The sequence below is a fragment of the Mus caroli genome, chromosome 2 (genome assembly GCF_900094665.2).
Source record: "Mus caroli chromosome 2, CAROLI_EIJ_v1.1, whole genome shotgun sequence".
NCBI lineage: Eukaryota > Metazoa > Chordata > Mammalia > Rodentia > Muridae > Mus > Mus caroli.
This window is the reverse complement of record NC_034571.1, coordinates 102,179,959-102,191,716: the sequence shown is the minus strand read 5'-3', so window position 1 is coordinate 102,191,716 and position 11,758 is coordinate 102,179,959.

The following is an 11,758-nucleotide window of genomic DNA, read 5'->3' as shown; positions in this document are numbered from 1 at the left end:
GCTGCACTGAAACCTTTTACTAATTTTTGTTCCTAATGCCTAAGCTATGGGGATCCTTTTCAGAAAGTAACCCCTCTATCAATTAGTTCTCAAATAATTCCTACTATCTCTTTTATAAGATTAAGACTATCAGGTCCACATTGAGTTGCTAGATAATCTTTTTCATGTTTTCTTGAATTCAGTTTGCAAGTATTGTATTGATAATTTTTACATCTGTGTTCATGAAAGAAATTGGTCTATAATTTTCTATTTATGTTTGATTTTTGCCTCATTTTGATATTAGGGTAATAATGGTAAAAATTTACATTGTACAAAATATGGCATCTTTTAACATATGGTGCTAGTTAAAGTGATTAGCTACATGTGAAGAATACAACTAGATTCCTGTTTCTTATACTACACAAAGATCAACTCCAATTGGATCAATGACCTCATTCATAAGGTCTGGTAACCTAAATCTGAGAAACGAGAAAGTAGGTCATACACTTTTTCTTTCTGTCTTTCTTGTTTCACCCCACAGGAAAGGACTTTTTGAACAGGACACTGATTGAGCAAGTATTAAGACCAACAAATTCAATATGAGACCTCATGAAACAAAAACATTTCTGTATAGTAAAGAACAGCAGCAGCCTGACGAGTTAGAAAACAAAATCTTTATCAGCCATATGTCTGACAAAGAGTTGCAATTTAGAATATATAAGGAACTACAAAACCAAGAGATGAACCAAGTGTCAAAATGAGGGCATGGAACCAAACTGATATTTGTTAAAAGATGAAAAAGAAATGGTTGAGAAACCTTTTTGGAATGGTCAACACCCTTAGCCAACTAGCAAATAGAAATTAAAACCACTTCAAGATTTCATCTTATTCCAGGAAGAATGGCTATGTTTTAACAAGCATGCAAACACAAAATAAACTAACAAAAATGACAAAATATGTTGGCTTAGGTGCAGCAGAAAGGGAAAATGCATTCATTCCCAGTGGGAGTGCAAACTTGTAAAGCTACTACAGAAAACAGTATGGAGGTTCTTGAAACAACTAGAAAGAGAGCTACCACATGCTCCAACTATATCACACAGGAATATACCCAAAGGACTTTATATCATATTACAGAGTTACTTACTTGTCCATATCTACTGCTAGACCATTTTCCATAGCCTAGAAATGGAATTAGCCTAAATATTCACCAACAGATAAATGGATAGCAAAAATATGGTTCATTTATGTTGCAGGAAATATTCAACTCTCCTGCCCCACCGGACCGCGTTCCCACTCTTGTAAGGCACTGGCCGGCCACAACGAGGCTTAAGAGTCCTGATATTACATGTTGTGAGATGCAACCACAAGTTTGGCAGTCCCATTTAGTTACTGGAATGTGCTATATGGGTTTGTGGATGAGGAAGATCTAGTGGGGCAGGGACAAGCCCAGCAGGGGCTAGCTGGGAGAGAGTAGCTTGATGGAGAAAACATGCAGAGAGGAACCCAGCCGGGACATAGTGTTGTGGCCCACCAGTGCCATTACTAGAGCAGGAACTTGGCCAGCCGGGCAGGAGACTTGACAGGATCCCCTTTTAAATATTTTCTGCAACACATTTACCCAGTAGAATATTATTCACTTGTTAAGAAAGAGGAAATTACGAAATTCACAGATAAGAGTGAGTCAACCCAGATCCTGAAAGACAAATATTGCATATTTTTTCACACATGCATGTTAGCACTGATTCTTCAGATATGTGTGTTGGATTTGGAATATGAATAGAGGTTAGGAAACTGGCAAGGGAGGTGTGAAAAAATACAGTGTTATAAAGTGGTAAGAAACAACGGACAAGGAAGAGCTAAATGGGATGGGTATGGGAAGGCATATGGAAAGGAATCACTAACACACACACACACAAATGCACACACACACAAACGTACTGAAGAGGCTTTCTACAATATTTACATATGGAAATTCATCAACGTAATCCAGTATATAAACAAACTCAAAGACAAAAACCACATGATCATCTCATTAGATGCTGAGAAAGCATTTGACAAAATCCAACACCCATTCATGATAAAAGTCTTGGAAAGATCAGGAATTCAAGGCCCATACCTAAACATGATAAAAGCAATCTACAGCAAACCAGTAGCCAACATCAAAGTAAATGGTGAGAAGCTGGAAGCAATCCCACTAAAATCAGGGACTACTGCTTGTGGACGTTGTACATCGTGGTGCGGAGCCTAGTGCGCACCACGATGTACAACGTCCACAAGCAGGAAACAACAGCCTTCTCAATAGTCACAAATAATACAAAATACCTTGGCGTGACTCTAAGTAAGGAAGTGAAAGATCTGTATGATAAGAACTTCAAGTTTCTGAAGAAAGAAATTAAAGAAGATCTCAGAAGATGGAAAGATCTCCCATGCTCATGGATTGGCAGGATCAACATTGTAAAAATGGCTATCTTGCCAAAAGCAATCTACAGATTCAATGCAATCCCCATCAAAATTCCAACTCATTTCTTCAACGAATTAGAAAGGGCAATCAGCAGATTCATCTGGAATAACAAAAAACCTAGGATAGCAAAAACTCTTCTCAAGGATAAAAGAACCTCTGGTGGAATCACCATGCCAGACCTAAAGCTCTACTACAGAGCAATTGTGATAAAAAACTGCATGGTATTGGTATAGTGACAGACAAGTAGACCAATGGAACAAAATTGAAGACCCAGAGATGAACCTACACACCTATGGTCACTTGATCTTTGACAAGGGAGCTAAAACCATCCAGTGGAAAAAAGACAGCATTTTCAACAAATGGTGCTGGCACAACTGGCGGTTATCATGTAGAAAAATGCGAATTGATCCATTTCTATCTCCTTGTACTAAGGTCAAATCTAAGTGGATTAAGGAACTCCACATAAAACCAGAGACACTGAAACTTATAGAGGAGAAAGTAGGGAAAAGCCTCGAAGATATGGGTACAGGGGAAAAATTCCTGAATAGAACAGCAATGGCTTGTGCTGTAAGATCGAGAATCGATAAATGGGACCTCATAAAATTTACATACATGTAATAAAAAAGTATTTTTTTAACAGAGGGACAATACCCCATCTCCAGTGCCTGGATTGGGTTAACTCTTTTTGAGTTGTTGGTAAATGAAGTCTCACAGACTACAAAAGATTACAATGTTTTTGCCATTGTTTTTAATTACCTTCCAGAACTTGATCGTAAGTCCCTATTGTTAAAGACACCGCATACATGAATCAAAAAATATTGAGAATTAAGCTGGTATCCATCTAGACGCTTAGGCAAGCTTTCATAATGCTCACAGGTGCTATGTGCACTACTGAAGAAGAAAAGTTATCACTAAAGGTATTTAGCAATGAATCCTATAAATTCCATCAATGACTGTCCTGACATGATAGCTCCACTGGTGAAATAGTGGCATGGATGTTATAGTAGTGACCAACCACACTCTGATTGTATTTGAGGCACATTCCATGAGATGGAATATATGGCTGGTACTATTACTGGGGCCAGCAACCTGAGGCTAAATAGAGTCATAGGCTCTAGGGGAGAGCTTACCACTATTATTCAGCAAAACAATGATTAAGGTGACTGCTAATAACTTATTGGTATACCCACATGTTAGTGCACTTGACAATACTCATCAGAGAAGCTTCTTTTATCAGTAAATGACAATTTACACTGAAACCCATAGTTGATCAATGCGCAGAGAATGAGACTGAGAAATGCTTAGTGCAAAATGGGATACTCATATCACACCTCTTCTGCCATCCCTCAGATCTCTGAGGAAGAGGGACAAAAGATTGTAAGAACCAGAGGTGGTAGATCACTACAAATAAACAATTATATTCGCAACTACTATTTTCCAGCTATTACTTTGACTGGGTAAACCATTTGCTATAGATTGAAATACCAGGGTTATACATCACTGGAAATAGATCGACACTTCCATGCTCCTATGGATCAATTTTCTCTTCAGTTAGTTCCATTCATGATCACTAGCAAATAGGCCATCACTACCTCTGGCAAAGCCTGATGGATTTAAGTCTGAATAATTGTCAAATGGTCTCTTGGGTCTTCTGGAGATGCTGGCTAGAGAACCATGTGCAAATTTATCTTCTGCAACCAATAGGAACTGAAAATGTTTTCTTATCAGGAAAGATTCAAACAAAATATCAAGAAGCTCCATATGGTTAGGTAAATCACATTGGTAATATGTGCACAAGATGGCATGATATAGCAGTGCTGACCTAGAGACACACTTTCTGAGTGCTGTGCATAAAGGAGGCAGAGTACACACCATGGACTATAATACTCTGTTTATCATCCTTCTCTTCCTCCTCTTTCTGTTGCTGCTGTTTCCATCTAACATAGTTTCCATAGTTCCATATGATGAAACTGGTACTTGTGTTTCAATCCCCATTCTTTCTTAGACCTCAAAGCAGCACACATTTAAAACAAGGTTGCAGCTGTTGCTAGGTAATGCCAGAAACTGGCATATGTCATAAGTCCTAGGGTTTGTGAAATGGATAATAAATCCCTTAGTGCAAGAGACATTTGACAAACCATTTATGATTTTTTTTTAAAGACAAGCCGTATCAGTGGCCTACTACTCATTATGTAGACTAGGTTGGCCTTGAATTCAGAAATGCACCTGGCTCTACCTCCCAAGTGCCAGGATTAAAGGAGTGAGCCACACCCAGCTTCTATCTATGATCATCAGGAGTCTCACATGAACCAGAGTGTATCATGAACAGAAGGTTTTTCTAATTTATTTCCAAGTTGCCCATTTGTAAAACTGTAAAAGGTTGTCTTATCTCCTTGTTGAGCTGAGCCAATATTTACAACTTTAGAAACTCAAATCATAGCAATGATCCTGGAAGGTCTTCTGGGTGGTGCTTTTGTGAACACACCAGAGACCTAATAACAAGAAGGTAAAGCATGAGGGAGAGGGGCTTGAGACATCTTTGCTGCTTTTGTGCTTGTTCATAGCTGGGTGTTGTAGCATGTGTGAGTTGTTTGCACCATTCCAGGCTTCTGTTTATTTGTAAAACAAAGAGACTCAAATTAGATCTCCCAAGAGCTCTTCCAATATTTTGACTCTGTGAATCTATTGCACCAGCACCTCCAGCTATTTGTCTACTTCTGCCAAGGAAGGACATGTCATCGGGAGCCCACTCCATTTCAGGTGTTTTCCTTCATGTCTTATTAAGTTCTTAATTTGTATCTGCCTCATTTCCCCCACAACTTTATTTTAAGTTGTAGCATTCACTGCCAATTTTTTTCCTATTCTTTATGACCTAAGTAGTAAAGGAGTTACTATGACAACAGAGTGATTTTCCTGGATGGCCACATTCAATTTTCTTAAGTGGATATTAGGATTGCAACATATTTCATTAACTCTGCGGCCCTTGGGAGGCAATATCTGAGCACAGTGCAGACCGAAACTACAGGTTAAGCCTAGCAAAACCCCATCTCTATTGACAATAACAGGATGGTATTTTCTTTACAAGGTGTGAACTGCTATTTCTTGGTTTTAGTGTCAAAAGTAATTACTAAAGGAAAATTTTTAAAAAAGATCTTCTATTTTAGGTAACAAAAAAGAGATGGGTTATAAACTTTGAGCACAGTGAAAAATAGCATAAGTCTGAAAGTAAATAGTCAAGATATTAAAAATATAGTTTGCATATGTTTGTTTATTTTTCTTTTATATGAAAGAGGGAAATGAACCTTTATCTAAATTAAAATTTCGATTCCCAAAGGCTGTACATTAAGTAGGTAAAAGTCCTATAAGACTGATGTCCAACAGTGAAGGAACAGCGTGGATTTCGCTACTTGAGTAAAATGCTAATTTTAATTGACAATCATGACAGCAATAAAAATTAACATTTATGATAGTAACAGAAGCAATGAACATTTTTAGTGCTTTGTCTTTATGACAGCAACACAGAGTATGGAATATTGTTGCAATTTTATATAGAAGAGATGGAGATTCAGAGAAGTTAGTGATCCACTGTCAAATTAAATTGAGAGCCCCAAGTAGCAATTTCAGAATTATGTCAGTCTCATCTCCTGTCCTTAATCTTATACTTGTGTACAATGAACATTCATGCTATTGCCCAGACCATTGAAGTTGATGCAGTTAAGAACTAGAGAAGGTTTCTGAGTATATGATCTCAATGTCCATCAATTGGTAAACCAGTGTTAAGTTTCTATCAGCACACCAACTTGAATATGAATGTTAGGTGGGTAGTGTCATGTTATCTAACAAGTTTGAGATGATTTTCTAAGGCACACAGGAATGTGTGTTTGTGTGTGTGTATGTAGGCTAGGTGGTATAGATTTTTGCAGTATCTTTTTTATATTTAAAAAGACCCCAGGCAGGCAATGTTTGTCATCTTTTTAGAGTAAAAAACTGCACAGACACATTCAACACGTTTGCATACATACATTTCTTCTGGCTTAGGAAGTAAAACAATCATATGGATTTCCTACGCATTGTTTATATTTATATTCTACAAGTTCTACATTCACAGTAAACATTGCATGTAAGAAAGCTGACCAGAACTTTGGTCAGATGGGCCTTGATTAAGACTAGAGTTTCTCCTTACTTAGAGTCTAGACTGTGGTGAGAAACATACTCTGACTCTGGTTAATCTAAAGAGTAAAAGACTGCTTGGTAATGCGTAAGTACATGGGATTGAGTCATGTTGAGCTGTGTTGGCATCTTTAGCATCATTACCATATCATTATTATCATTATCAGCATCAGCAGCAATAGCTTGGGCAAATGGTTTTATTCCCTAGTTCTAGGTTTCCTCAGTGGTGAAGTGGGATTCATTTTTTACATTGCTGAAGAGTAGTCTGGTGAGTTGGTGAGATAAAATACCATTATGAAGTCCAAGTGCACATGTGGTGACCGTCCTCAGCCAGACTCTAGAGAATACTTGTTGAATTTACTTAGTGGGATGAACGTTATGATTGCTTTCCTACATTCACTCCATTCCTCATGTTCCCTGGTTAGTATGCAGATGTAGTGTGTCATAATTAGCAAAGGCTAGCTGGCATGCTTTCATCCTCTGTGGTGCAATAATTATACTAGGGACAGGCAAGAACCATGTCTTAACTGATGAAAATCCCATGACAAAGACCAGAAATCAGAGCATGGGGTTATTTGACTCTGACTGAAAGTCAGACTACCTGTCTTATGTGAGGTGATATACAGATGTACAGTGTGTATCTTCTGCAGCCACAGGGAATTCAGTTGAATATAAACTTATTATGCATGGTAGGAAGTGAAGGGATGGCTTCAAGCAGGTGGAGACAGAGCCCTGCTCAGGTAATTTTGAAATCCCATCCTAGCTCTTATTTCACCTTAGTAAAATATTTTGCTTTGTTTAAAAGAACAGTGGGCACACTAGACTGCTGGTAAGCATGCATACCTGTAACCCTAGCAGTATCTGGGAGGCAGAGGCAGGAGTCTCAAATACCTGAGGCTACTTATGCTACATGGAGACTCTGTCTGACATAAATAGGTTTGTTTGGATTTTGAATTTGCTATTAATACAACTGAAAGCATGCTAAGGCTTAGGATTCTTTAGATTTCCAAAGGCAAAAATGATGATGTATGAAGGGTGTGGCTATCCTTTGAACTTGCTCTGCTCAGGCATTTCCACACACGCATTTACTATTACAACTCCACCAAGTTTCAGGCATGTTTGATGCTGAGACAGTTTTATAATTAGAAGCTATTTTTGTTTGTTGTACTCTATGGCTTATTTCTTTATTAAGACCTTGCAAAGGACATAAACTCTAAACTTGGGATAAGCTCTTTCCTTGTCCCCACAGATCACTAAATAGCTTCTGTTGTGGAGGAGAACAACATTTGGGAGTGACATATAATTGCCAGTTTCCTATATCATGTCATCTATGGCACCTTGCCACTCCTGTAAATTGCTTAAAAAACAATTATACCTGTGAGAAAAGTAAGTGTAGCCAGTACACTTTGAAAAAAAATAACTATGGAATAAAATATATCTTATTTTAGCACTTTTTAATTTGACCATCTAATAAGGTATGTTGAGAAGGAAAAGAGAATGGCCAAGAACAAGAGATGCATGGATAAGGGAAAGCAAATGATTCTAAAAGTCAGAATTGCTCAGGAACCATTAATCAGGCAAATATTATATCAGGGTCCCTTAAGTCCTTCTCAATGACTCTTTTACTTTACATATTTAATATTCAAGTATTTTATTTTTATACTGGAGTGATGTTAGAAAGGGAAATGCTCACTTAACTAATATATAAGTCTAAGTCTTAGTGCCCTAATGGAGTATAATTTGTACCTATATAGCAAATAGAAGCAAGTGATCCTGGTTTGTGCTAATAGTTTTCCTCTATGTATTATTAAGGGATACAGCCTTCCACAATATTATGTTCTGCTGTCTTACATGCCTGAGGTTGGTCTCAGATCCTGCTGGGTGCATGGAGCTTTCTGTATTACATTACTTTGTTTGCTGCTGTCACAAAACACAAGAAGAAAGCAAGGGAAAGGAGGAAGGGTATAATCAGGCTTACTGTTTGTGGATGCAGGGCATGATAATGAAGTCATTGAAGTTGGTTACATTTGTAAGTTTACTGTTCTTTGCTTTGGGGTACATTTGTTAACAATATTGAGTCAGCACTTGCTGTTCTTGAATAAAAGAATGTAGAGAAGTTGTAGCAGTTTCCATAAAGCCTTAAATCAGATAAGACAAATACTTTTAAACTTTACATGTCATTGATTTAAAAAATAATGACATGGCTACAATCGTTGCAAGGTGTTCTGGAAACTTGCTCTCTAAGAAAATGTACTCTAACTAAATGTACTGCCTAACTAAGAAGATTTTCTAGCCATCTTTCAACATCACCAAGTGAGTAACACACATTTTGGTAGATATTAATCTGTTTCTCCCACAGGATATCTGAACATCAGCTTGAAAGAAATCCTGGTGATAATTTATTAAGCATACCCTACATTTGAGATATAATGCTGGTTCCTAAGAAGAGAGGAAGCTGGGGAGATTGCTGAACAGTGAAGAGTGAGTACTGCTCTTGTCAAGGACCACAGTGCTGTTCAGAGCTCCCAGGTGAGGCATTTCATGAACTCCAGCTCCGCTTCGGGGCATTCTATGCCCTAGAATCGAGAAGCATATGTACTCATATGCACATACCAACACACAGGCACACAAGTACACATAATTAAAAAACAAGTCTTTTTCTAAGGGTTGATGAGTAAAATTTCATCAAAGTTGTACATACTTAAGGATTTCATCTGGTATGACTCTGGAAGAGATAATGGTCTGGCAAAGAGCTGGGGAGTCTGGATCCTAACTTATTTTTAATCCTTGATACCAACTATTCAGGTGTTGTGATGGCTCTGGTACCTAGTTCCATGTGAGGAAGTGGGTTAGGGTACTAACAGTGACTTCCTAGACTGACTGATGACCTCTGAATTATGTCTGGATAGATAGGAGTCAGAAGAGGGAAAAGATAGGGTAAGAGAGTTGACAGGATGACCGAGTGTCACAGGAAACTGAAAGAAGCCCAAATTAACACAATTATTTGGAGGAAATTAAAGTTTCTAAGCTTGCTTAAACAGCAGCTTTGAGGGACAAAATATAGGCCATATAGCTGAATAATAAACAAGGTACATACTATTAATCTGGGATTGAGTCCTACAATCCACCTTGAAGACCACAGATTCCTTTTCAGTGACAAGAAACATGGAATGTTTTTCTCTTTATAGTTACCTTTTATTTGTGAATGTCTCAAAGTTATGACCAAGTCAAGAATAACATTGCTAGTCTTTCATGACAAAACAGTATAAAGAAAAACACACGAGACACTCCCTGTTCCACATTTAGTGGAACCAAGATTGACAACTAAGTACTTACTAGACCCTGCTCAGTGCCAGCATAAGTAGTCTAACTGTTGTTCAATTAAGGATGGAGATTCACTCCATAGATATTATCCCCCCGTTGAGATTACAAAAGATAAGTCCATGTTTTGATCCTTCTAGCATTTCTTTCAAGGCTAAATACCCAAAATTTTAACCTTCAAAGACATTTTCTCACAGGGTTTTGGATTCTGTTTTACCTACAAAGAATTACTTGGCAATATTTACTTTGTTTGAGGGGCAGGCATTCACTCTGGATCTTTGGGTGAGTCATTATTTCACTTCTCTGTTTACTTATAAAAACAGTTTTGTTCTTGGTCCAGCTTTGCTGGGTGATGGCAGGCACTCTGGGCTCTAGGAGAGGGGACGCCTTTCCCTTTTGTTCAATGCCTTTACTCTTATATTTCACTCCTTCTTGCCAATCTTTCCAACCTCATCTGCCATTGCCATTTTGTTTGAGCAATAAATAAGGAATAAAAGGTGAAGAAGAAACAGTCCACCACAGTGGTTGACAATGGTAAGTCTGTGGGGAAAATTTTGGGAAACCTCAGAGATGAGACTCCAGTTGTTCCTCAGTTCACAAGTCTCAGCTGCTCAGAGAACAATGGCTCGCCTGCCTACCTCCAAAGGACAAGATGAGGCATAGGTCTTGTGTTTTCTTTCTCTTCCAAACTGCAAACTTGAGCAAACAATCTTTACTTAACCCACATGGAAAACTTGCAAACACAAACACATTCCTTTTTTCCTATTAGTGCCGGATGAAAAGCAAACTTCAAATTAGTTAATGCTTATGTAGTTAAGTGGTTCCCTATTGACTGAGAGTGAGTAGGTGGTGGTGGGGGTGCTGACTGAGAGGGTCTTTTGCTATTGGGCCAACAACAAAATGAAAGCCAAAATCTCTCAGATTGCAGGAGAGAGAAAGAAAAAAAAAAGCATAAAGAAATCATGTAGGTGGTCCAGCACACCACCTCTGTTGTATGTTCTAGTTCCCAATTCATGTGGCACATCTGGGCAGCTCTGTGAAAAACAAAGGCAGACTTGTGGGAAGAGCCCATCCTGGTCCTTGTCATGGTCTATGAATATTTATGGAGCAGTCCTTTACAGGGGTGCCTGGCGCCACCACACAGTTTTATTGTTTGGCAGATTTTAAGCCAATTCCAAGCTCACTCCTAGGTCCTCAGAAAGGAATGTCTGGGTTTGAGCAATAAGATGGCCACATCATTCTTACAGGGAGACATGACCTTTCGATTCCATGGACAGGAATGTCTGTGGACATAATCTGAGAAAAAAAAACAGTTTGGGAACTGGACAATCTTTAACAGCCAGAGCCACTTCAATGGCCACTGAAAACTGTTGATTTCCTGAGATTTAGACTTTCCATGCTCATATCTATAATCAAACATCAAGTAAGTACAGGAGGAGAGTCAGCCCAACATGACCCTTTTAAAACAAAAGAACAGAACAGAAGTAGCAAATAGTTTTTAATTGGATATTTTGTTTATTTACATTTCAAATGTTATCCCCTTTCCTGATTTCCCCTCTGCAAATCCTCTATTCCATCCCCCCTTCCCCTGCTTCTATGAGGGTGCTCTCCCTCCCACCACCCACTCCCACCTCACCTTCCTAGCATTCCTCTACACTGGGGCATCAAACCTTCACAGGAACAAGGGCCTCCCCTCCCACTGATGCCAGATAAGGTCCCTTCAGCTCCTTTAGTCCTTCCCCTAACTCCTCCATTGGGGTTCCTGTGTTCAGCCATATGGTTGGTTGGCTATGAGCATCCGCATCTGTATTGGTCAGGATCAGGCAG